A 22813-nucleotide genomic window follows, 5' to 3' on the forward strand; every position below is an offset into this window, starting at 1 on the left:
TGAGAACTGGGCTGACTACTGCACCTGGAAATGTGTGCAAAGTCTGCAGACACAGAAGAATTACTTTTCCTTGCAGGTTGAGCTTGTCTAAGGTAGGTGATTGCTAGGTGAGCTTGTGCTTTAAAGCATCAAGTTGTATAAATAAGGAAACTTTAAAAGCAAGTTTGCCAGTTCTTTTTTACCTAGGTGATTTTTTGCAAGGAGAGATTTGAAATGCTGCTTGCTAATGGAAGATGGAGAGAGGAGAATCAAGTCAAAGGCATGCTGTGCATAGCCACCACGTAGCATCTGCGCCGCTCTCCCCCTGCACAAAGGAGGAGCAGCTCAGCAAGCTTGGCCTGGGCCATGGAAGGGAGCATACAAACATCTGGACCAACCCCAACGGAGCGGGTTCTGCAGGTTGGTTGTCTTCTGCTGTTTGTCTCCCATCCTGTTGCTCAGGGGTAGATGTGTTCTTGATCAGTGCTAATAGGAAACTTTCATGACATTTTTGTTTCAGCTGTCCCAATGCTTTGATCCCTTGCTGCTGGGATGGGGCGTTTGCAGAATGACAATGTCCAGTCAGACTTTGGGGATGAGTCTACGCACCGGGGTATGTCTGGCAGGACTGAGGCTGGGGGACCAGGCCAGGTCAAATCCAGTGCACTTTGCTCTCATTCTTAGTGCTTGCTTTTCCTCAGGAGGGTGGGTGGTGAGCCTTATGAACCAGTGCCTGCAGATGGGGTTTGTGGAGAAAGAGGTCCTGCAGGCCTTGTGTGACACCCATGGAGCTATAGTGAGGCTGCATCAGTGTAAAACACCAGAAATCCCCAGAGGTGTGAAGGTGAGCTGTGGGCACCAGTAACACAAGAGGGAATGTGCATGCTTGGGTTTGGATGCTTCTGTGTGTTTTAAGTGACTGTGATACCACTGCTCGGTCAGTTTGAGTGTGTGGAACAAGTGTGACATCCTCTTTGACTGAGTCCTGTGAAAGGAGTCCTATGAATTTGAGATCTGAGTTCAAGCCTGTGGGCATCGTCCAGGAGTTGGGGAAGAGTACGAGGCAAGGAAAGTTGGGTAAGAGGATGAGGCTTCGGACCAGGAACCTCTTCCATCGGTATTAAATCTTGTTGTTCTCTTTTTGGATTAGGAATCCATGTGGGTCTTTTTATGAAGAATAGCCTCGTTGTGCAGCTTATGAATTAATTCATTCACACCTGTTAGCTGGTTTTCTTTCCTACATGAAGCTGCAATTGAAATGGACACTTTGTGATCTGATCCCCTCTGGCATGCTCAGATCAGCCAAGTTGGCAAGGTCTGGCACAGGCTCATAGGCGAGGCCACAGCAGCTCTTCTGTTGTGACACAGAGCAGGGACATAGAAGTGGAAGAAGGCCCCACAGCTGTACAGGGGAAATTCCACACAATCATCAACTTTCCATCTGAAAGGTAAAGAGGACTTTGTTTTCCAGCAACCATCATCATTGTTTGGGTGGGTTGTGTTGTTGTTTTTTTTTTCCCCCATTATTTCTTGCGCCAAAACATGCGGAAACTAAATTAAAGTAATGGTGCCTGAAGTGAATTGTTGCAGTGAATCTCCGCTCCCTTTGGACTCTGAGATTCAACTAACATATTCGGTTTAGCCACACGAGGCTGCCATTCCTTCCTTGCTGGGCACGCAGTCACGAGATGTATAAAGCCATGCTGACGTCTACCCTGGCCTGAGCTGGCTCTACCTTGAAACGTTGGGGTTTTCCAGCTGTCGGGGCCACATGCCTGAAACCAGTTCTGGTTCTCCTCTAAGCAGAGCTGTTGGTCAGACCTGCTGGCACTAGAAACTAAACTTGGCGGTGAGATGGGGCCGACGAGGTGTTGATGTCAGAGTCAGAGGTGCTTTTGAACTTCCTTTATGGCTGCACGGTTCCTCAGAAAGCAGTTACGCCTGCTGGCTCCAGAAGAGCCATCCCTTAGATGCTGTCCTGTACAGCCGCGGAGCCTTTGCTCACGTGCTCTGCATCTTGCTTGACACAGTTTAGGGGAATTTAGCCAGCAAGACTTCAGGGCTGAGCTATAGGAGCGGAACCATCCTCAACTGCTTGAAAGAGAGCGAGTTTCTAAGTTGTGCTTCAGCAGAAACCAGGCGGTGCCAGGAACAAGCAACTGTTGGCAAGAGCTCAGTGCAGCTCTTCCCTCACCCCGCACCACGCACGACTCACACCAGTCACTGTTTTCTCTCTCCAGACAACGTCCACCCATCAAGATGAAGGAATCACCAGCTGGCAGTTGGCGTTCCTGCTTCAGCCTGCGGAAACCATCCTCTGTGGCCAAACGCCGACTGCAGCGCAGTCCCAGGGAGCCCTCAGAGACAGAAGTCGTGGTGCTGGCAGGTAAGGGTGCGAATCCAGCTTTCAAAGCCTTGCTTTTCAGCAACATAGAATTCATGCAATACAAGTGGATTTGTACCTCCTTCTAGCATTCAAGCCCGTGCCTAACAACAACTTCGGTTAACTCCTGTCTTTCCCAAATGAGTCTCTTGTTAAGTCAAGATCTGGACCTGCACAAGGATTGCTGTCAAGACAGTGGCACTGTTGCTGGAAGCCTATTTGCTTCTTTCCGCCATCACTACCTAACCAAATGTCAACGACCGCTTTCATAATTCAGCCTGTCAGTGTCTCGGTTTTGTTTCCCTAGGGGGGACGAGGAGACCACGGGATTCTTTGCTCAGCTGACAGCGCAGACTTAATTAACAGCTATTGCTAACTCCATTCTTTGTTGTTGTTGTTTAGAGCTGGCCAGGGAGCATCTAGCATGCTGCTTAAAGCTACCTGACAGACAACACCAAGACATTGGACAGTGAAAGTTTGACACTAACCCTTGTGTATCCTTCCTAGGTGAATCGAGCCCTTGTCTACCCAGAAGAGCCAGGGCAAGCAGCGATGATGCGCTGTGTGCTTCCATCAATGGAGAGCTCTTAGGAAGCACAAACTGCTGCTGTTCAGATGACAGCCTTCCACATAACAACAGCGATGGAGAGAAGGAGCTCATCTGAGTTCATGCCCTCATTTTTCCCGGCTCTGCTGAAGATGCTGACCTGAGCCTGCCAGACACCAGCCTGGTCACCAGCCTGGACTGTGACCCAGTGCCTTTGCAGAGCAGCCCAGCCCAAGCACAGTCCGAGTGCCCCAGCAGCAGCACCTCCATGCAGGAGCAGGTCAGCATCGCTGAGGAGAAGCCGAGCCTCTTGGAGGGGGACTTAGAATCACGCCTCCAGCTCCAGGCACCAGGCAGCAGCACTGAGAGCTCTGAGCCACTCTCTCTGTGACAAGAGAGGATGAGTCCCATCTTTACCCTGGACCTCTCATGCCCTCCTGTCTTTTACATAATAATAAAAGCACGCTCGTGCTCAATCAACGCCTTGACTGCCTTCCGAGTCTTCATTCACAGAGACTGGGACGAATGCAACGAAGAGCAAGGCACCCCAGCTTGCAACGCGATGGCTGTGGGGTGCGCGCAGCAGAGCTCTGGGTTTGTTCCCGTTCTGTCTGGCTTTGGGACGTCTGCAGCGAGAGCTCAGCTACCATCTGGTATGGTAGCAAATGATGTTTAGCATCCTGGATGCTGCTCGTGATAATCCCGAGCTTCCTGGCTGTGGCTTTGTGATGCTTTTCAGGGCTTTTTGATGCATTTCGAAGCCTCGGCTGCTCCCTAACGCCTCTCTCCTCCTGCCGTGCCCATTCCTGGCTCCCGACCTAGGAGCTGGCCGTGCAGACCTGTCGTCATCACGCTGCGGCAGGAGGAGCTCACCTTGAGCAGCATCTCCCTTGCCCCGCCCCCTGCCTCTGATTGGGCAGCGGCGCCGCCGCCCCGCCCCCGGGGTCTCCTTGGTCCGCGGTAGCTCCGCCGGCTGCCGTTGGCCGGGCCGCCGTGCGCGGGAGCGAGCGTTGGGTGCCGGCTGTCGGAGGCGCGGCTCTCCTCGCAGAGCGCCGCTCCTGCCGCCTGGGCCGCCCCGCAGGACAGCGCGGCGGCAGCCGGAGCTGTCCGGGCAGCACCGAGAGGGAAGCCGCGGCGCGACGGGAGCGAGTGCTGAGGACCGCTGTGCCGGAGGTGTGCGGGAGAACGGTCCCGGGACGGGGAGGGGGGCCGTGCGGGGCTCCAGGAAGCTGCAGGGAGGCGACGGGGGGGGGGATCTAGCGAGATCTGAGGCTGTAGGCGGCTGCGAGGGGGTGTGGGGGTTCTGGGGAGCTGGATGATCGTTGTGGTCCTTTTCAGCCCCCCTGCCGTTCTGTGGTTCTGGTAAATGCTGTGGAAAGTGAAAGTGGTGTTTCTGCATTGGATATTTAAAAGGGCAATTAATCTAAAGAATGAAGCTGTAGCATGTCCTTAGAAATAGCTGATGTGAAAAGTAAGATTACCATATACGTATTAGTGACATATTTTAGAGACATAGTTACCAAATTACGTGACAAATTCTTTCTCCCAAAGCTGCAACAGACTTCAAATGTTCTAAACAATGTGGGTATAGTATTCTGACCTGGGAAACGTACTGTAAGGTTGTTCATTAGGCCAGCAGAAGTGAAGTCCATTGAACAGACTCTCAAGGAGTCGGGGCCTTTACACAAAGCAGAACTGTCCCACTCTGTGGGAACGTTAGGATGCCGTAGGCAGGCTCCAAGATACTGCCCTCTGTCCTCCTTCCAAGCTTATCTCTAAGCAAGGACAGACGGATGACCTGAACAATGACCCAGTGTAAACGGCACAAATGCTGGGGGGTAATGAAGCAGTTAAGAGGTTATGTTTATGTTGTAAAGTAGACATCCAAAAGTTACGACCAGATGTTTGTTAAGAAAGCAGTTGTTAGAAGGCAATTGATCAACTAAGATATTTGTGGTTGGGTGGTAAGGATTTGTGCTTTCTTGGTATTCGTACAATTAGTGAAGTGTCGCGAAAGAGTGTGAACCTGCAGTACTCAGCCAGTGAGGAGCCGGGGAGAAAGAGATAAGGGTCGGGCAGTAGGGGATAAAAGATGTAACACTGTTTTCTCTGCGCTCTCCTGCTTGCAGGAGGCCTGCCGTTGCAGTTGGGAATAAAGATAGATATAACGATCAGAGATACTGTCCTGGAAAATTATTTGGCTATTTCCAACAATGCTTATAAATATCTTAGAGAAAGCCTATTGCATACTTGTCCAAGGTACTAGACCCTGTATCTCGAGGTTGGCCTGAATGTGTCCAGGTGGTAGCAGCAAGTGCCCTATTGGTAGAAGAGAGTATGTGTGTACACTTTGGGGGTGTAAGGAGTAAATTGTTGGGACTTTGATAGTATGTGTTTGTCCCCCCCAAAGAGATTGCTCCTCATTTTGAGGCATGATCATTAACAAAACAAAAAAAAAAAAAAAAAAAGCAAATTAAAAAAAAAAAAAAGGAATGAGGGCAGGAATCCACTCCTTGACCTCTTAGAAAAGCACGGTGCCAAATTCTCCCCCACGGAGATGAATTGGGCACAGAATAATTGGCCCAACTTAGAGGGAGTTGTGGATCATATAGATTCCCTCCACAAGCAAACTCGTATGGTGGAGGAAAAGGGAAAATCAATCACTTGTGCAGTTTCAGGAGCTGCTCTTACTGCTGCCGTAGAGATCCACAATGAACAGCACACGGCAGAAACCCAAATTATTCAGTCCTTGCAGGAATTGGTTACAAAGACAAATCAGAAAACCTGGTGATCCTTCTCTGCCTTCCGATAGAAACTGGGCATGCATATGAAGAGACTGAAAGTGGGTATTCTGATGTTCATATCGAGGAGGTCTCCCTATTCTGCTACAGAACTAGCCAAATAAAGGAATGTTTTTGGTTACACACCTAGGAAATCAGTATGTGTGGAAAGTGCCACTAACAGCGGGAGATGAGATCCTGTTGATTGAAAAGGAATCAGAGGGTTACTGGGGACCACCACTGGCAACCACTGTGCCCCGTGGTCCCTTACTCAAAGAGCTGATTATTGGGATGATTACTCCCCAGGACAACTAGTGTTGATTGATTTGCCCCACCCTGGTCCTGTCCCTTTAACCCTCAGGGAGACTCTTAACAAATACATCTGAAAGGCTCAAGATGATCAGGAGGAAATGTACAAAATTAGCTATCTGGATTTCACCTACCTTCTAACTTTGGTTCACTTGGGACCAGGAAGTTTTATGTTTGTTTTGTTTTCTTTTCCAGTTATGCTTCCTCTAACCTTGGTTCCTTTGGAACCGGGAAGTTCTCTCTTGTTTTCCAAATGCTAATGAATGCTGATCCTATTTCTGTGCCTCACATGTTCCCTTCTCGCTCTGTTCCTTTCTCTGGGATCCCCATGGTATCATTAGTCACTGTTTTGGACAGGAATCTTCTTCAGATTAATTTTTGTAATTGCTTATGATGACCTTATCACAGTCACTGGCTGCTCATGGAGCCATGCCCATATTGGCTGTACTGGGCATATGGGACTGAATTCTAATTCTAACAGAGGCTTAACCCTTTCAACCATGGTTAAACACAGTGATTAAATGCATTCAGGAAATGAATAGGGCCAGGATAGCACTGGCCGATTGCCCCCAACTCCGGAGAGATGCAGGATAAAGAATAAAACTAGGGTGTCAGATTAACAAGTGATCTTGTGCATTGCTACACCCCTGCAGTTTTCCCTATCAGCACTGGGAACAAATCAGCAGTTATTATGTAGTGTATTATCTCAGTGGGAAAGAACTAATATAAAAAGTCCACCAGTTAATTGTAGATGCACTTGCCATAATTCAAATAATGTCTCCCTAGCTCTAAGTTGTGGAAGGTAAAAGAAATGCTTTACCCACTGAATTTTGAAAGGTGATTTGGGACAATGCATACAAATTTCAAAGAGAATTTTAATCTTGGTGACATCTAGTTAATTTTACTTGTGATCCTCTCACTAACTATGCCACAGCTTTTGTCCTAACAATATGCAATGCTTTGGTACATATCATATACCTAATAATTGTGCTGGGACTGAATCACAATGGGGTTGGGTTTTTTTTCCTGCAAAGAAGAAAGAATCCCAAATGCTTGTGGAGAAAGAAGATTCAGGGATTTCCTTTTCTTTCTCGCTAGCAGATCTTGACGCTCTCCTGTTCCTGCCTGTGGGCTGCTTGTCATGCCAGAGTCCTGCAGTCTCCAGAAGCTACCCCACATGGTACCAAAAGAGATCATGGACCTGGATTCAGGCATTCCTCATTCTCCCACTGCATGAGCTCTCATGGAGCAGCATGCTCCTCAAAAGTGGTCATGGTCATTTTGTGCAATTACACAGTGTTTGTGTACTTATGTAGGAATGGAATGTTGTTTCTGCATTAGAACTAATAACGTGAGTATTTTATGTCGTTGTTTCTGCTCCCATCTTGTGTTGTTTGTCAGTACTAATAGCTCTTCTGTCTCTCCCAAATAGCATGGGTTTGTTCTTTTCTTTTTGGGTTCAGTATCATTTCTTGCCATTATGGAGTGTTTCTCTTCCTTTCCTTTGTTTTCCATGCTGTTAATTGACGCCTCATTGGAGCTACAATGACCCAAACACAGACTACTATGCACTGACCAAGTGAGATGCAAAAAGAAGAGGTAGGCTCCAAAACAGGCTTCGGGTGAGTGCTGTGTATGACTTGTGGTTTCTAGAATGACACCTAAGTCTTACTAACCCGTGTTGTTTAGTATCTCGTGTGGAGGTTTCTTTTCTCCTTCCAGGACTGGAGACTCCAGATGCTATTGCCCTTCCTGATCTCTTTGGGTTGCAGTGTTAGACATGCCCACATGCTTGGAAAGGGGTGATTCCTTCATCCTTATTAGAAAATCTTGTCTTGTGTTCAACAGGTGGCATTGGAGAACTGTGGCCCTCTGAGCCGTGCGAGGACGGTACTGAGGCTCTTGGTGGTTACAGCAGGAAACCAGAGCCATAGATGGGTGCCAAGATGCACTCCTTATTTTGTCCGACAAGCTATGTTGACCCCTGAGGCCACTCCCATGCTTGTAGAGGTCCTATATTCATGGCATTGGTTGTCCCTCGTGCTCACTTTGTGTTCACCAGATGTTCTTATTTTACACCATCTTCCCCACCATATACTTACAAGCAAGTGTTCCTCTTGGTCTCCATATCTCGCTCTGGCCAGGCAGATGCGGTGTGCCAACAAAACAAAGCATGCAGACCCTGAGAAGAAAAAAAAACAGGAGAGAAGCTGTCCTGGGTGAGACAGGAGAAGTGTCCCTTGAAGGGATGCTCCACTGGCACTGCCTCTCACATCCGCCGCCTGCACGTTCCTTCTCTCTCTTGTCTTCTAGGGCTCACAAAGTTCAAATGTACCCTGATGGAGTTCAACTCTAGCTTGACCAACACTCACCACGTCCACAGTAGCTGGCTTAGGCTCCCAATTACCAATGGGATGTCTGCGGCTTCTGTCACTCCTACCAAACACGGGTTTGTTCTTTTCTTTTTGGGTTCAATATCATTTCTTGCCATTATGCAATGTTTCTTGTTTCTCTTTCCTAGTGTTTCATGTTGTCAATCTGTGCCTCATTGGAGCTACAGCGACCCAAATGCTGACTGCTCTGCTTTGACCAAGTGAGATGCAAAAAGAAGAGGTAGGCTCCAAAACAGGCTTCCAGTGAGGGCCATGTATGACTTGGGGTTTCTAGAGTTAACTTCTTCTTTTTCAGTTCCCTTTCCAGTTCTCTTTTGTTTCTTTTTTTTTATTTCCCCCCCTTTTTCTAATTTATTTTCATTTTCTAATTCACTTTCTAATTGTAATGCTTTCCTTTTCTCCGATTCCTTTTCCAGTTCCTTTTATTTTTTTCATTGCTGTTTCTGAATAATTTTCTAATCTGTTTTTTCCCTTTCTTTTCCTTTTTACCTTTTTCTTTTTTCTCCTTTTCATTTTCTAATTCTTTTACATCCTTTTCTACTTCCTTTTATTTTTCTTTCTAATTTATTTTAAAAGTCTTTTTCCAATTCTTTTTTGTTTTGAATTCTTTTTCTACTCCTCTAATTCTTTCTTTTGCTAATTCTGTTTCCAATTCTGTTTCCGTTTCCAATTGTTTCTTTCTCTTTTTCTTCATTATGTTCCTTTTCTTTGTCATATTCCTTTCCATATTTTTTTCTTCATCATATTACAATTCCCATTCCAATTCTCATTCAATTTCTTTTTCCTTTACCAATTATTTTTCCATTCCTTTTTCTAAATCTCTCTTTTTCTCTTTCTAAATCTGTTTTTTCTTTCCTGTTTCTAATCTATTTTGTTTTTCTATTTTTTTTCTAATTCTTTTCCTATTTCTTTTTCTAATTCTTTTCCTATTTCTTTTTCCTGTTGCAAGTCTTTTTCCTTTTTCTATTTCCTTTTTTTCTTTTTTGAATCCCAGTTCTTTTTCTAATTGTAGTTCTTGTGTTCTCTTTTTCTGGATAATTTTCCATTTTTTTTTTCCTATTTCTTTGTCTAATTCTAATTATTTGTCTAATTTTTTTTTTTTAATTTTCCTTTTTTTCATTGTTTTTCCAATTCCTTTTCGTTTCCTTTTTCCACTTCTCATTCTAACTTTAATTCTTCGTTTTCTTTTTATAATACTTTCTGTTTTTTCTAATACTTGTTTCATTTTCTTTTTTCCTTTTCTAATGATTTCTCTAATTCTTTTTCTAATTCTTATTCTACTCTTGTTTTTTTCTTTTTCTAATTCTTTTTCCAAGTCTTTTTTTCTTTTTTTCTATTTCGTTTTTTTTTCTAACTCCAACTCTTTTTCTAATTGTAGTTCTTTTTCTTTTCCCCATTCCAAATCTTTTCCCCAATCCACATCCTTTTCATTTTTTCTATTTCAGTTTTTTTCTTTTACATTTTCTAATTCTTTTCTGATTCTTCTTTTTAATTCGTTTTCGATTTTTTTCTGTCCTTTTTCTGAATCAGTTTCTTTTCTTTTTCTGATTCTAAATCTTTTTCTACTTCTCATTGTAATTCTTGATATTTTTCTATTTTTTTCTTTATATTTTTCCTTTTTCTAATTCATTTTATTTTTTCTCAATCTTTTTCTAATTATTTTTGTTTCCAGGTTTTTCTTTTCGCATTTTTAGTTTTTGCAGTTTTTTCCTTTTCCAATTATCATTCTAATTCTTTTTCTTTATCCATTGGTTTTTCTTTTTCTAATTCCTTTTCTTTTCATATTCTTTCTCTTGCTCTAGTGCTTTTGTTTCCTTTCTCTTCTTTTTCATTTTCCAATTCTTTTTTCAGTTTTGATTCCATTTCCAGTTCTGTTTCCAATTCTTCATCTATTTTGTTTTCCACTTATTTTCTCAGTTCATTTTGTCCAATTCCTTTTCTTTTCATTTTCTTTTCCATATTCTTGTTTTTCTAATTCTATTTTTTCTAATTCTTTTCTTTTTTCTTACTCTTTTATTTTTCATGTTCTATTTTTATCTTTTTCTAGACTTTTTCTCACTCATTTTCTAATGGTTTTTTATTTTTTCACTCTTTTTTCATTTTCTAATTCTAGTTCTTTTTCCAATTCTTTTTCTAATATTTTTTTCTAATTTTTTCTCATTTCCCAATTCTTTTTCCAGTTTTTTCTTTTTCCAATTCTAATCCTAATTCTTCTTCATTTTTCTTTTTCTAATTATTTTTCTCTTTCGTTTTCTAATTCTAATTATTTTCTTTTTCTGTTTCTAATTCTAATAATTTTTATAATTAGAATTCATTCTTTCCCCTTTTCTTGTTTTTTTTTTTTTCTATTTCTTACTCTAATTCTTTTTCATTCTTTTACTTTTTATCTTTTTCTAATTCTTAATTGTTATCCTTTTCTAATGCTTTTTTCCCTAATTAGTTTTCTTTTCCTTTTTCTTTTTGTAATTCTAATTCCAGTTCTTTTTTTCCTAATTCCAGTTCTTTTTCCACAGCCTTTCCCAATTCTTCTTCTAGTTTATTTCCAATTCGTTTTCTATTTATTTTCCTAATTCCAATTATTTTGTCTTTTTCCTATTCCCGTTCTAATTTAATTCTTCTTTTTTCTTTTTCTAATAATTTTTCTTTTTATAATTCTAATTATTTCATTTTCTATTTCCTCTTATTATTCTTTTTCTATTTCTTTTTCTACATCTTTCTTTTACTCTTTCCTTTTCCCTTTTTTCTTTTTTTTTCCCCCTATTTTCTTTTTTTTGTTGTTTCATTTTCGTCTTTTGTGAACCTGAAGTACTCAGGCAATGAGAAACCAGGGGAGGAGAAGGTAAGAGTCAGGTAATAGGGCATGAACAATGTCCTACTGATTCAGATTTCATTATTTGTGAAGAAAATACTACCAGTCTACAAGGGACTTATCCAGTTGGGTTGCATTGCCAGAATTCCAAACCCAAATAAACCAAAGGATGCCCAATTTTGTGGGTTTTCACTTGGTGTACTTGTATTGTCTGTGCGGATTCATGGTATTTTTGTACAGGTTTGTGGGTCTTCACTGGGCTTTGCAGAAGTCCGCCCTGGTTCACTGAAGACTTTTCAGGATCACTGGTCTTCACTGAGGTTCCATGAAGTTCACGTGGTTTTGTAAAATTTTGCATGGCTTCACTTCTGTTCACACTAGTTCACATATCTTCACTTTGGTTCAGTCAAGTCTGCACAATTTTGCTGGTCTTTGCTGCCTTAAAATTTTACTTCTTTTCTTAGTCCCTGACAGTTTGCAGGTGGAATCTCAATTTCTGAGTCATCTAGTGCTGCTGCCACTTCCCCCACCTTTCCAGGGTATGTGCCTGCAATTAAAATATCTACACACGGATACAATTTCACATTCTAAGGCAGTGAAACTTTCTGTCAAAGTTCAGTGAGGTGGCTTGAACAACAGTGGGAGTCTGCTGAAGGTATATCGTATCCCCTCCTGTGTAAAAGCAGAGTTTCTTTATCCTCTTCCTGCAAGGAAACTGTAAAGAACATGTTTTTTACATTGAAAACTGCCATCCAAATAGGCTCCAAAGCCTATTTCACCTCATACTCCAGCCCCAAACCATCAGTATTTCAGACCAAACTCCAGGTTCAAGTCCTTGCTAATTCACCCCAAATTGAGCTCCCAAAACCTCATTATTTCATCCCAAGTATCAGCCCCAAATCCTTACTATTTTCCCCCAAACTCTACTCCCAAGCCCTACCTATTTCACCCCAAACATCAGCCCCCAACACCCCCTGATGTCACCCCCCAAGGATGCTCCAGAATAACTCCCCCAGCGTTATTCCTTAATATCATCCCCCTATCATCCCAACGTCACCCACCAGCATCAACCCAACAGTGTCACCCCCCAACATCACCACAGTATCAACCCTCAGTGTCACTCCAACATTGTCATACCCCAACGCTCTCACCCCAGCATCAGTCATTCATGTTAAATCCCAGTGGTACTCCAACATCACCCCAATGGTGTCACCCCAGTGCTACTTGCTGATGTCAACCCTATTGATATCCCAACATCACTTCACCACAACCACAGTGTCACTTCCTCCAGTGTCACTCTCTGAAATGTTAGATAATTCCATTAAGTGGGAAGCAGAATCTCCCTAAGCAAGTGTGCTATTACTATCTGACCCTTGAGAGATGGCAAGCCACCGAAGAGGAGAGAGAAGGAACATGCCAGAGGTAGATTCGATTGGCAGCACCAACACAGCATCCCCCACTTCAAAGTGCACTTCCGTGCTTTCTCCCGCTTTCATTCTCCCCAGGGTCTGTAGGGTTTGTTCTACTTGCATGCTGTACCCATGCGGTCAGCGTGTGATACAGAGCCCAAGTGGAACATCAACTTGCAAAACAAGTCTTTGCAAGAACAAGACCAAATACCAAGGACAGCTCTCTCCACAAAACATTTGCAGCCACAGCCACAAATATCAACTCTGTTAAAACTGCCAAAATACCTTATTCAATTCCAGGATCATTCTTCAGTCAGGGGCCTTTAGATCCCCAACAGTATCACCACCCAGCATTCACTCCCTGATGTCACTCCCTCCAGAAAAGCCCCAACATCACCCTTGTCACTAGAATGACACACCAGAATCATTCTCCAGTATCCCCAATGTCAGCCCCCAGTAATACTACAACATCACCCCAGTGTCACCCCCCTGTTGAACCCCCCCAGCAATAACCCAACCTCATCCCCCCAACATTACTCCCTAATATCACCCCACTGTCACAGCAGTGCCACCCCAGTGTCATTCCTTGTATCACCCCAACAATGTTCCCCCAGCATCACCCCCTGATGTCACCCCCAGTCATACTCATTACCTCTCAGTGTCACTCCCCAAAATAAACCCAGTGTCACCCCAACAATTTCACCCCAGTAATGTCTCCCCCAATGTCACACTTAACATCACCCCAGTGTCACCCCCACGTTCCCCCCAAAACATCACTCCTTGATGTTAAACCCTAGTAATACCCCAACATCAACCCACAACTTCATTCCCCGACATCAACCCAACATCACTTCCTCCAGTGATAACCCAACATCGCCCCCAGTGTCACCCCCTAATAGCACCCCTGTATCACCCCAATTTCACTCCAGTGTCACCTCCCAGATCCACTTCCTGATGTCAATCCCAGCCACACCCCACCAGGACTCCCCAGTGTCATTTCCAAACATCACCGCAGCGTCACTCCCTGTTGAAACCCCCTTAAGATAGGGATAGCCCAATATCCTTCCTAGTAACATCACCCCAACAATATCATTCCTTGATGTTACCCCAAGCGATAGCCCAACGTCACCACCCAATGTCTCTTCCTTGTCACCCCAACGTCATTTCCTGATTCCTCCCTCAGTGATACCCCAACATCACTTCCCTTCCAGCATCACCTCAATAATATCACCCCCCCAACAACATCACTCCTTCATCTCATCCCCCAGAGAAACTCCAACATCACCCTACAGCATCACTGCACAACCTCGACCCAGTTTCACCCCAGTATCACACCAGTGTGCCCCCATCAGTGTCACCCCAACAATGTAACCCCAATATCACTCCCTGATGTTACCCCCTAGTGAAACTCCAGCAGCATCCTAGTCTTATCTCAGTGTAACCTCCCAGCTTCACTCCAACAATGCTACTCAAAAAAAAACCCCAACATCACCCCCACCAGTAATTACCGCCTGTAATACTGCAATGTGGTGGAAAATGCAACAACAATAGCATTAATAGGTTGCAATAAGTGAGGACTTGCTCAAACACAGCAGCTGTGAACACAAAAACAAGGAACAAAATCTGCTTAACTTTAGAAGATCTCAAGCAAGCAGGGACCTCTAGCAAAAGCCTCTCATTCCCACTGCCAACACTTAAATAAGGCCTGGGAGGAGGGTGGAGCCAGGATCCACCCCTTCCATCACTCAGGTGCGTTTCATGAACCTGAGCTCCTCTGGTTTGTCCCTTCTCAATCATTGTTTCAAGCCACAACTTAGGGTTTCCACTACATTCCCCCCAACAATATCACTCCAACATCACTCCCTGATGTCCCCCCCTGTGATAGTCCAACATCACCCCCCCACATCATCCCAGCCCAATGTCAGCCCTATGTCACCCCAGTGTCACCCGCAGAGTCACCAATTTTAGAAAGTCAGGCAATTTTACCAATTGCCTTTGAGGACAGACTTGAATCAAAATATGTGTGCCATTGTTGCTCATCCACTGATAACACTCCCCTTGCCGGACAGGCAGATCCAATCGCCTGCTTGTTATTTGTCTTTTTTTTTTTGCTTCAGGCCTTATAGGAACTGTTAGGTTACAGTCAGAAGCAGTGATTGAGCACGTGGTGAGGGGTGTAGCCAGCCCTGTGAGCACAGGTGGAAGCAATTCACCTATGGGAGCGGATAGGGCTGACCTTGGCTCCACCCCCTCCCTGACCACATTTAAGGGCTGGGAACAGTAAGGGCAGCATCCCTACCTGGGGGTTGCCTCCTTGGGAGTGAGTGCAGACCTTTGGAAAATGGTGATTATTGGCTCTTGCTGCTTGTTGTTGTTACGTTGGCTCTTGCTGCTTGTTGTTGTTACGTTGGCTCTTGCTGCTTGTTGTTGTTACGTTGGCTCTTGCTGCTTGTTGTTGTTACGTTGGCTCTTGCTGCTTGTTGTTGTTACGTTGGCTCTTGCTGCTTGTTGTTGTTACGTTGGCTCTTGCTGCTTGTTGTTGTTACGTTGGCTCTTGCTGCTTGTTGTTGTTACGTTGGCTCTTGCTGCTTGTTGTTGTTACGTTGGCTCTTGCTGCTTGTTGTTGTTACGTTGGCTCTTGCTGCTTGTTGTTGTTACGTTGGCTCTTGCTGCTTGTTGTTGTTACGTTGGCTCTTGCTGCTTGTTGTTGTTACGTTGGCTCTTGCTGCTTGTTGTTGTTACGTTGGCTCTTGCTGCTTGTTGTTGTTACGTTGGCTCTTGCTGCTTGTTGTTGTTACGTTGGCTCTTGCTGCTTGTTGTTGTTACGTTGGCTCTTGCTGCTTGTTGTTGTTACGTTGGCTCTTGCTGCTTGTTGTTGTTACGTTGGCTCTTGCTTCAATCTTTCCCTTTTTTGGGGTTCCTGACCACTTTCAAGGGCTGGAGACCATAAGGGCAGTACTTCTCTATGGAGACTTCTTCCTTTGGGGTGTGGGGTGAGTGTGTTTGGAATGGGGTAATTGGTTCCTTCTTTATTGCTAGATTGTAATCTCCCTTTCTGGGGGGCTCCTGATCACATTTAAAGTCTGGCATCAGAATGAGCAGCTACTGTACCTGGAGAATGTTTCCTTTAGAGCATAGAGTGAACCCTTAGAACAGAATGATTCATTCTTTATTTCAGGGTTGCAATCTCTCCTTTTTTGGTAGATCTTGACCCCACTTAAGGGCTGTAGCAGCCTTAAAGGTGGTATCTGTCTTCAGAGACTGCCTCCTTGGGAGTATGGGGCGAAGTCTGGTTCTTGAGAAAGGGTGAGTGATTCCTTCTTATTTTAGGGCTGTGATTTTTCCTGTTTTTGGGGCATCCTGACCACATTTAAGTGCTGGCACCTGTAAGGGCAGCGTTTATCTCTGTAGACTGTCTCCTGTGGAGCATGGGCAAGTGTTGGTCCTTGGGAAGGGGGTAAGTGGTTTCTTTATTTCAGGGCTGTAATCTCTCTCTCTCTCTTTTTTTTTTTTTTTTTTTTTTTTTTTTTTTTTTTTAAGTATCCTGACCACATTTAAGGGGTGGAAGCCACAAGGGCAGCATCTCTACCTGGAGACTGCTTCCTTGGCAGTGTGGGCTGAGTGTTCATCCTTGGAATGGGATAACTTTTATTCTTTTTTTTATTTCAGGGCTGTGATATCCCCTTCTGGGGTATCCTGACTACATTTAAGGGCTGGTGGCCATAGGTGCAGCATCCTGGTGGCAGCTTCCCTTGGAGAGTGGGGTGAGTATTTGGAACGGGGCATGTAATTCTTTATTTCAGGGCTGTGAGCTCCACCTTTTTGGGGGGATCCCAAACTGGATTAGAGCAGCTGTATTTGCATGTTTGTCATCATGATGCCCTTTTTTCTTCTCTAAGGGAGATGAAGGTGTTATCTCCCTTTCTCTGATATGGTGATTGAAGGACTGACATGTTTCTTTTTTTCATTGCTTCCTCATTTCTGGAATGCTTCAATCAGCCTCAGGATAATGCTGGTTAGCTGACTGAGCATTGCTGTTGTGGGAATGCCCAGAGCTAACATCCTTTTCCATAAAGAGGTTCTTCATTCTCCAGGTCTTCTAAGCAAATCTTTGAGCTCGTTATCTTCTGGTTCCACCTCTGTTCACCATTTCATGGTTCTTACAGCATGATCTCCAACCTGGGGCTCCAAACATGGTTTGTGTGCACCTCCATCATCCCATTTCATGACTGTAGTTAAGAGTGTCATGCACTGTTCGAAACCTACAGAGTTGTTTAAGGGCATTCTGTGCGCCCTTACATGTAATAAATCAGCTGATCTCTTTTTTTTTTTTTAGCTTGATGGGGTTTAGGGATTGCTGGAGTTTGTCTCATCAGGGGTGTAAGCACTCTGAGATCTACTGGGCAGGTAACAGAGCATTCCAAGCCCCGTGTTTGTGCACTAGCTTGTATGCAGGCAGGTTTCTGATAGCTGTGGGAAGCTCACTTAGGGATCAAATGGGTTGCAGGTGGCTCACTTTTCTCCATGGGGTCTATTCTCCCAGCCTGCTGCGCTACACGGCTGATGATAGAGTGAGGTGCTTCGACCAGGACATGAAGAACACTCCCAGAACATAGTGGCCATCTGCTTCATCCTCACTGAGCGTAATATGGTCTGCACCACTTGAGCATAGTGGTAACAAGTATTCTGTTCCTATTTTGTCTAGTTCTCTCCCATATCTCCCTTACAAATTTGTCAATGGTAATGGATCCCAAGGCATTGTTCTCAGAGCACATCGTGACTGATCACCTTGGGATCCTACAGTCCTTTCTGTTTGAACAGCAGATCTGACTTCATCTTTATAGAAGGCCAAGGATTATCCTCTTCTGGACCAATGTACTCAGCATCACCCCAGATATCTTCATCCTAATTGTCTGGAGATCCTATTAGTTTCCTAATCTCTATGACACCCAAACCCCCATCCCTCTTCCTTCCATCCCCTGTCCCCCATTCAATAGCTCTACAGCTCTGGTTCCCAACAGTGTGATGAAGTGAGGTCCCTGGTCTGCTGAATACTGGGACTGGTCCAGAGAGGCTCTGTGACGCATGCAGATTATCCCAGCTGGAGTACTTGGTACCATCTGTAATGATCTAGTCCAACTGCCACACAATAAACAGGAACATTCACAGCTAGATCAGGTTGCCCAGAGCCTGTCCCAGCCTCACCTTGGAAGGGACAGGGCATCCATCATGTGTCTGGGTAACCTGTTCCACTGTGTCACCACCCTCACAAGATTTTCTTGATATCTAACTTAAATTTTTTCTCATTCTTCCCTTTAGGTATTGAAAGGCTGTTACCAGGTCACCTCAGAGCCTTCAATTCTCCAGGCTGAACAGCCCCAATTTTCTCTCTTTATAGGAAAGGCATTCCACCCCTCAGTTCATATTTGTGGCCATTCTCTGGATGTACTCCAACAGCTCTATGCCTGTGTCCTACACTGCAGCCATCCAAATCCAGACACAGTACTCCAGGTGAGGCCTCACCAGCGTAGAGCAGAGGGGCAGGATCATCTCCCTTCACCTACTGACAACGCATCTTTGGATGGAACCCAGCATACAGTTGGCTTTCTGGGCTGGGAAGGTACATTGCTGAATGCCCACTACTCAGCCTGTTGAGGTCCCTCTGGATGGTGTCCTGTCCCTCTGGTGTGTCACTGCACCCCACAGCTTGGTGTCATTAGGGTGCACTTGACCCTCACTGTCAATGTCACTGATGAAGAGGCAATCCCAGATGTTTATACAAACTCGGCAAAGAACCGCTTGAGAGCAGCCCTGAAGAGAAGGACGTGTGGATCCCAGTGGATAAGAAGCTGGACATGAGCTAGCAGTGTGCACTTGCATCCTGGAAAGACAACTATATCCTGGGCTGCATTAAAAGAAGAACGGCCAGCAGAGAGAGGGAGGTTGTTTGTATTTTTTTTTTCCTCCTCTACTCGGCTCTCGTGAGGCACCATCTGCTTAACTGCGTCCGGGCCTGGAGCCCCCAGCACAGGAAGGACTTGGAACTCTCAGAGCGGGTCCAGAGGAGGGCACTAAGATGATCAGAGGCCTGGAGCACCTCTCCTATTAGGAAAGGTTGAGGGAACTGGGCTTGTTTAGACTGGAGAAGAGAAGGCTCTGGAGAGACCTCATTGTGGCCTTCCAGTACTTGAGGGAGTGGATAAACAGGAGGGGAAACAGCTGTTTATGAGGGTGGATCATGATAGGACAAGGGGGAGTGGTTTTAAACTAAGACAGGAGAAGGTTAGGTTGGATATTAGGAGGAAGTTTTTCACTCAGGGTGGTGATGCACTGGAACATGTGCTTTAGAGTCACTTCCAGGAGGATCTGTTCTGCGATCATTCACAGCACAGAGGTGAGACTGACATGTTGGTAGTTCCTAGGGTCATCCTTTTTATCCGTAATAACAGGTGTGCTGTTGCCTTTTTTCTACTCACCAGGGATTTCACCTGACTGCCACAACTTCTCAAATACCATTGAGAATGGCTTGTTGACTGCATCAGCGAATACCCTCGTGACTCTGGGATGCATCTCATTGGGACCCATAGACTCCTGGATGTTCAGGTTCCTCAGGTGATCCCAAACCCTATCTTGACTCACAGTGTGGGGCAGGGAGGTTGTTGGTGGGGGTGGCATTGCTTTCTCAATCTCCACCTGCACAGCCAAAGGTGAGGGCTGGGTATAATGAGCAGTTATCAGAGAAGATGGAAGCAAAAGTGTTGTTGGGTATTTGAGCCTTTTCCTTGTGCGTTGTTCTCAGCTACAGTGCTGCTGGTGAGCAGCATCATGCACAGAATGCAGCCCCCCAATGTATGCAGGGTAGTGCTTTCATTACTGTGCAGCATTACTGGGAGCTGTGGTTCTCCCAGGTGCTGTAACGACTGCATGGAGTGATGTGTGGATCTTCATGAGAAGAGCTAGGAATGGAAAGCTGGATTTCCGGGAATGCCCCAGAATCCCACTTTGCTGACTGGTAATTGTCTGCCCAGCAGGTAAGGGCAGTGTACGCACACCAATGTTTACCCATTATGTAGCGTGGCACAACGTAGCACTCCCAGAGCTCTTTATTGCATTTTAGGGTACCCCAAAGGCTGCCTGTCCTTCCCACATTCTATTTGTCTCTGGCCTTTCACTGCAGTGTTCTCCTTCTCTTTACCCTAGACATTCTCTACTGCATTTTCTTGCTCTCTTGTTTTGGTGTTCTGTGCCCCATTGTCTTGGCCATTGTACTTGGCTTTCTTTGCTGCATTCTCTTCAGTGTTTGGTTTTGGTGTTTCCTGCCATGTTCTCTTGGCCTCGTGTTTTGGCATTTCTTGCCATGTTATCTTGGCTGTTGTCCTCAGCATTTCCTGCCATCTCACAGCCATTGCCTGGGCGTTCCCTGTGACATCCTCCTCAGTGTCCTGTTTTGGCATTCCCTGTGGCATTCTCCTTGGCCTCCTGTTTTGGCCTACCCAGCCACCTTTTCTTGGCCTTGTGCATGTGCTTTTTTTGCCATGTTCTCTCTGGCCACTTGTTCTGGCGTTCCCTGCTACATCCTCTTGGCTTCCTGTTTTGGCACTTCCTGCCATGTTCTCTTAGCCCTTGCCTAGGCATTTACTGCTGTGTTCTCTTAGCCTTCTGTTTTGGTATTTCTTGCCATGTTCTCTTGCCCGTTGTCCTCGGCATTTCCTGCCATCTCATAGCCCTTGCCCGGGCGTTCCCTGTGATGTCCTCCTGGGCGCCCTGTTTTGGCGTTCCCTTCCCTGTGGCATTCTCCTTGGCCTCCTGTTTTGGCCTACCCAGCCACCTTCTCTTGACCTTCTGTATTGGCTTTCTTTGCCATGTTCTCTTTGGCCGCTTGTTCTGGCGTTCCCTGCCACGTCCTCTCGGCCTCCTGTTTTGGCATTTCTTGCCATGTTCTCTTAGCTCTTGCATAGGCATTTCTTGCCATGTTCTCTTGGCCTTCTGTTTTGGTGTTTCTTGCTGTGTTCTCTTGCCCTTTGCTGTTGGCCTTCCCTGCTGCACTCTCATTGCCCTCACCATAGCTTTTTGTTGTCTATTTTCCTTGTTTTTGCCCTTCCCTTAGCCTTAGCTGTTTGCTTTGCCTTTACCTTGGATTTCCCTTTGCTTGTCCTGGGAGTTTGGCTCGCCTTTGCCTTTGGCTCTCTGGGATTGGCTGGGAAGCAGTGTTAATTGTAATCTTGACCTGAACCCCTAGCTTACTGAGAGCTCTAACGATAATTACATTTACCTGCAATGTGTCTGTCACCCTAACCCTTAGCCTGATGTAAAAAATGTCTCTAACCCGAAATGCAGCAATAAAAATAACACCCCTTCTTTTCTGTCAAAGTAACCTTCATCCTAATTGTAGTGCAGAAAAGAAGTCATAGTTAGTTTAACAATTCAAGCCAACAAATAGCATTAATTATATCCCTAATGCTCCTTTGTGACATCATTAGAGCAGTGTGCACAGGGTGCAGCCCCCACATATGTGGAGCAGTGCCTTAATTACTGTATTGTGTCCAACAGGTGGCAGCGGAGAGCTGTGGCACTCCTGAGCGCCATAACAACTGCACAGAGCGATCTGTGGCTCTTCATGAGAACAGCCAGGAACAGAAATCTACATTTCCTGTGATGCCCCGGAAGCCAACTTTGCTGACGGTAATAATCTGCCCAAGAGGTAAGGGCAATGTTTATCCATTACTTAGTAAGACACAAGGTAGAGTACCCGGAGTTCATTTCTGCATTTCAGCGTGCCTTACAGGCTGTCTGTTGTCTTCTTTCTGCGTTCCCCTTGCCTCTCCTCTTTGCCTGATTATTTCTTGCAGCATTCTCTTTGGTCTCTGTTTTGGTGTCTGTGGTGGCGTTCTTTTGGGCCTTGCCCTCCGTTTTGGTGTTCCCTGCATTTTTCTCTTGGGCCTTGCCCTCCGTTTTGGCGTTCCTGGCGGTGTTTTCTTGGGCCTTGCCCTTCGTTTTGGCGTTCCTGGCGGTGTTTTCTTGGGCCTTGCCCTCCGTTTTGGTGTTCTATGTAATGGTCTCATCAGTCTTGTGCTGTTTTGGCATTCCCTGACGCGGCCTTCTCTTTGGGCCCGGCCCCTGACGCGGCCTTCTCTTTGGGCCCGGCCCCTGACGCGGCCTTCTCTTTGGGCCCGGCCCCTGACGCGGCCTTCTCTTTGGGCCCGGCCCCTGACGCGGCCTTCTCTTTGGGCCCGGCCCCTGACGCGGCCTTCTCTTTGGGCCCGGCCCCTGACGCGGCCTTCTCTTTGGGCCCGGCCCCTGACGCGGCCTTCTCTTTGGGCCCGGCCCCTGACGCGGCCTTCTCTTTGGGCCCGGCCCCTGACGCGGCCTTCTCTTTGGGCCCGGCCCCTGACGCGGCCTTCTCTTTGGGCCCGGCCCCTGACGCGGCCTTCTCTTTGGGCCCGGCCCCTGACGCGGCCTTCTCTTTGGGCCCGGCCCCTGACGCGGCCTTCTCTTTGGGCCCGGCCCCTGACGCGGCCTTCTCTTTGGGCCCGGCCCCTGACGCGGCCTTCTCTTTGGGCCCGGCCCCTGACGCGGCCTTCTCTTTGGGCCCGGCCCCTGACGCGGCCTTCTCTTTGGGCCCGGCCCCTGACGCGGCCTTCTCTTTGGGCCCGGCCCCTGACGCGGCCTTCTCTTTGGGCCCGGCCCCTGACGCGGCCTTCTCTTTGGGCCCGGCCCCTGACGCGGCCTTCTCTTTGGGCCCGGCCCCTGACGCGGCCTTCTCTTTGGGCCCGGCCCCTGACGCGGCCTTCTCTTTGGGCCCGGCCCCTGACGCGGCCTTCTCTTTGGGCCCGGCCCCTGACGCGGCCTTCTCTTTGGGCCCGGCCCCTGACGCGGCCTTCTCTTTGGGCCCGGCCCCTGACGCGGCCTTCTCTTTGGGCCCGGCCCCTGACGCGGCCTTCTCTTTGGGCCCGGCCCCTGACGCGGCCTTCTCTTTGGGCCCGGCCCCTGACGCGGCCTTCTCTTTGGGCCCGGCCCCTGACGCGGCCTTCTCTTTGGGCCCGGCCCCTGACGCGGCCTTCTCTTTGTTGTTTTCCATGACTTAGCCTTGCCTTTGATGTGTTCAGCCGTAGGCTGAAGAGCCTATCAGGAGCTCGGGCTTTGCAATGTGTATGAGCTTCATTAGCGCCAACTTAAATGCACGCAACCTTCTGATTAAAGTTGA

At 46.5% G+C, this 22813-nt stretch overlaps 2 long non-coding RNA genes across 11 annotated transcripts; both read left to right on the forward strand.

The window, feature by feature from the left end:
- The first annotated feature begins 940 nt into the window (after nt 1–940).
- Nucleotides 941–3385, forward strand: LOC149911857 (uncharacterized). The gene is made up of 3 exons (XR_016462785.1): nt 941–1427; nt 2220–2365; nt 2870–3385. It is a non-coding gene; the product is annotated as an uncharacterized LOC149911857 (long non-coding RNA).
- A 514-nt stretch (nt 3386–3899) lies between these two features.
- LOC149911858 (uncharacterized) lies at nt 3900–21736 on the forward strand. Of its 10 annotated transcripts, none has more exons than XR_016462775.1 (5): nt 3900–4082; nt 7100–8447; nt 8520–8611; nt 16279–16373; nt 16946–21736. It is a non-coding gene; the product is annotated as an uncharacterized LOC149911858 (long non-coding RNA). The 10 variants fall into 10 exon arrangements; XR_016462776.1 differs by lacking the exon at nt 3900–4082 and having other exon boundaries at nt 6466–8447; nt 16946–19640; nt 21160–21736; XR_016462778.1 differs by lacking the exon at nt 3900–4082 and having other exon boundaries at nt 6466–8447; nt 16946–19221; nt 19518–21736.
- Nucleotides 21737–22813: the final 1077 nt, after the last annotated feature.

The sequence above is a fragment of the Phasianus colchicus genome, unplaced genomic scaffold (genome assembly GCF_987193195.1).
Source record: "Phasianus colchicus unplaced genomic scaffold, bPhaCol1.hap1.1 HAP1_SCAFFOLD_54, whole genome shotgun sequence".
NCBI lineage: Eukaryota > Metazoa > Chordata > Aves > Galliformes > Phasianidae > Phasianus > Phasianus colchicus.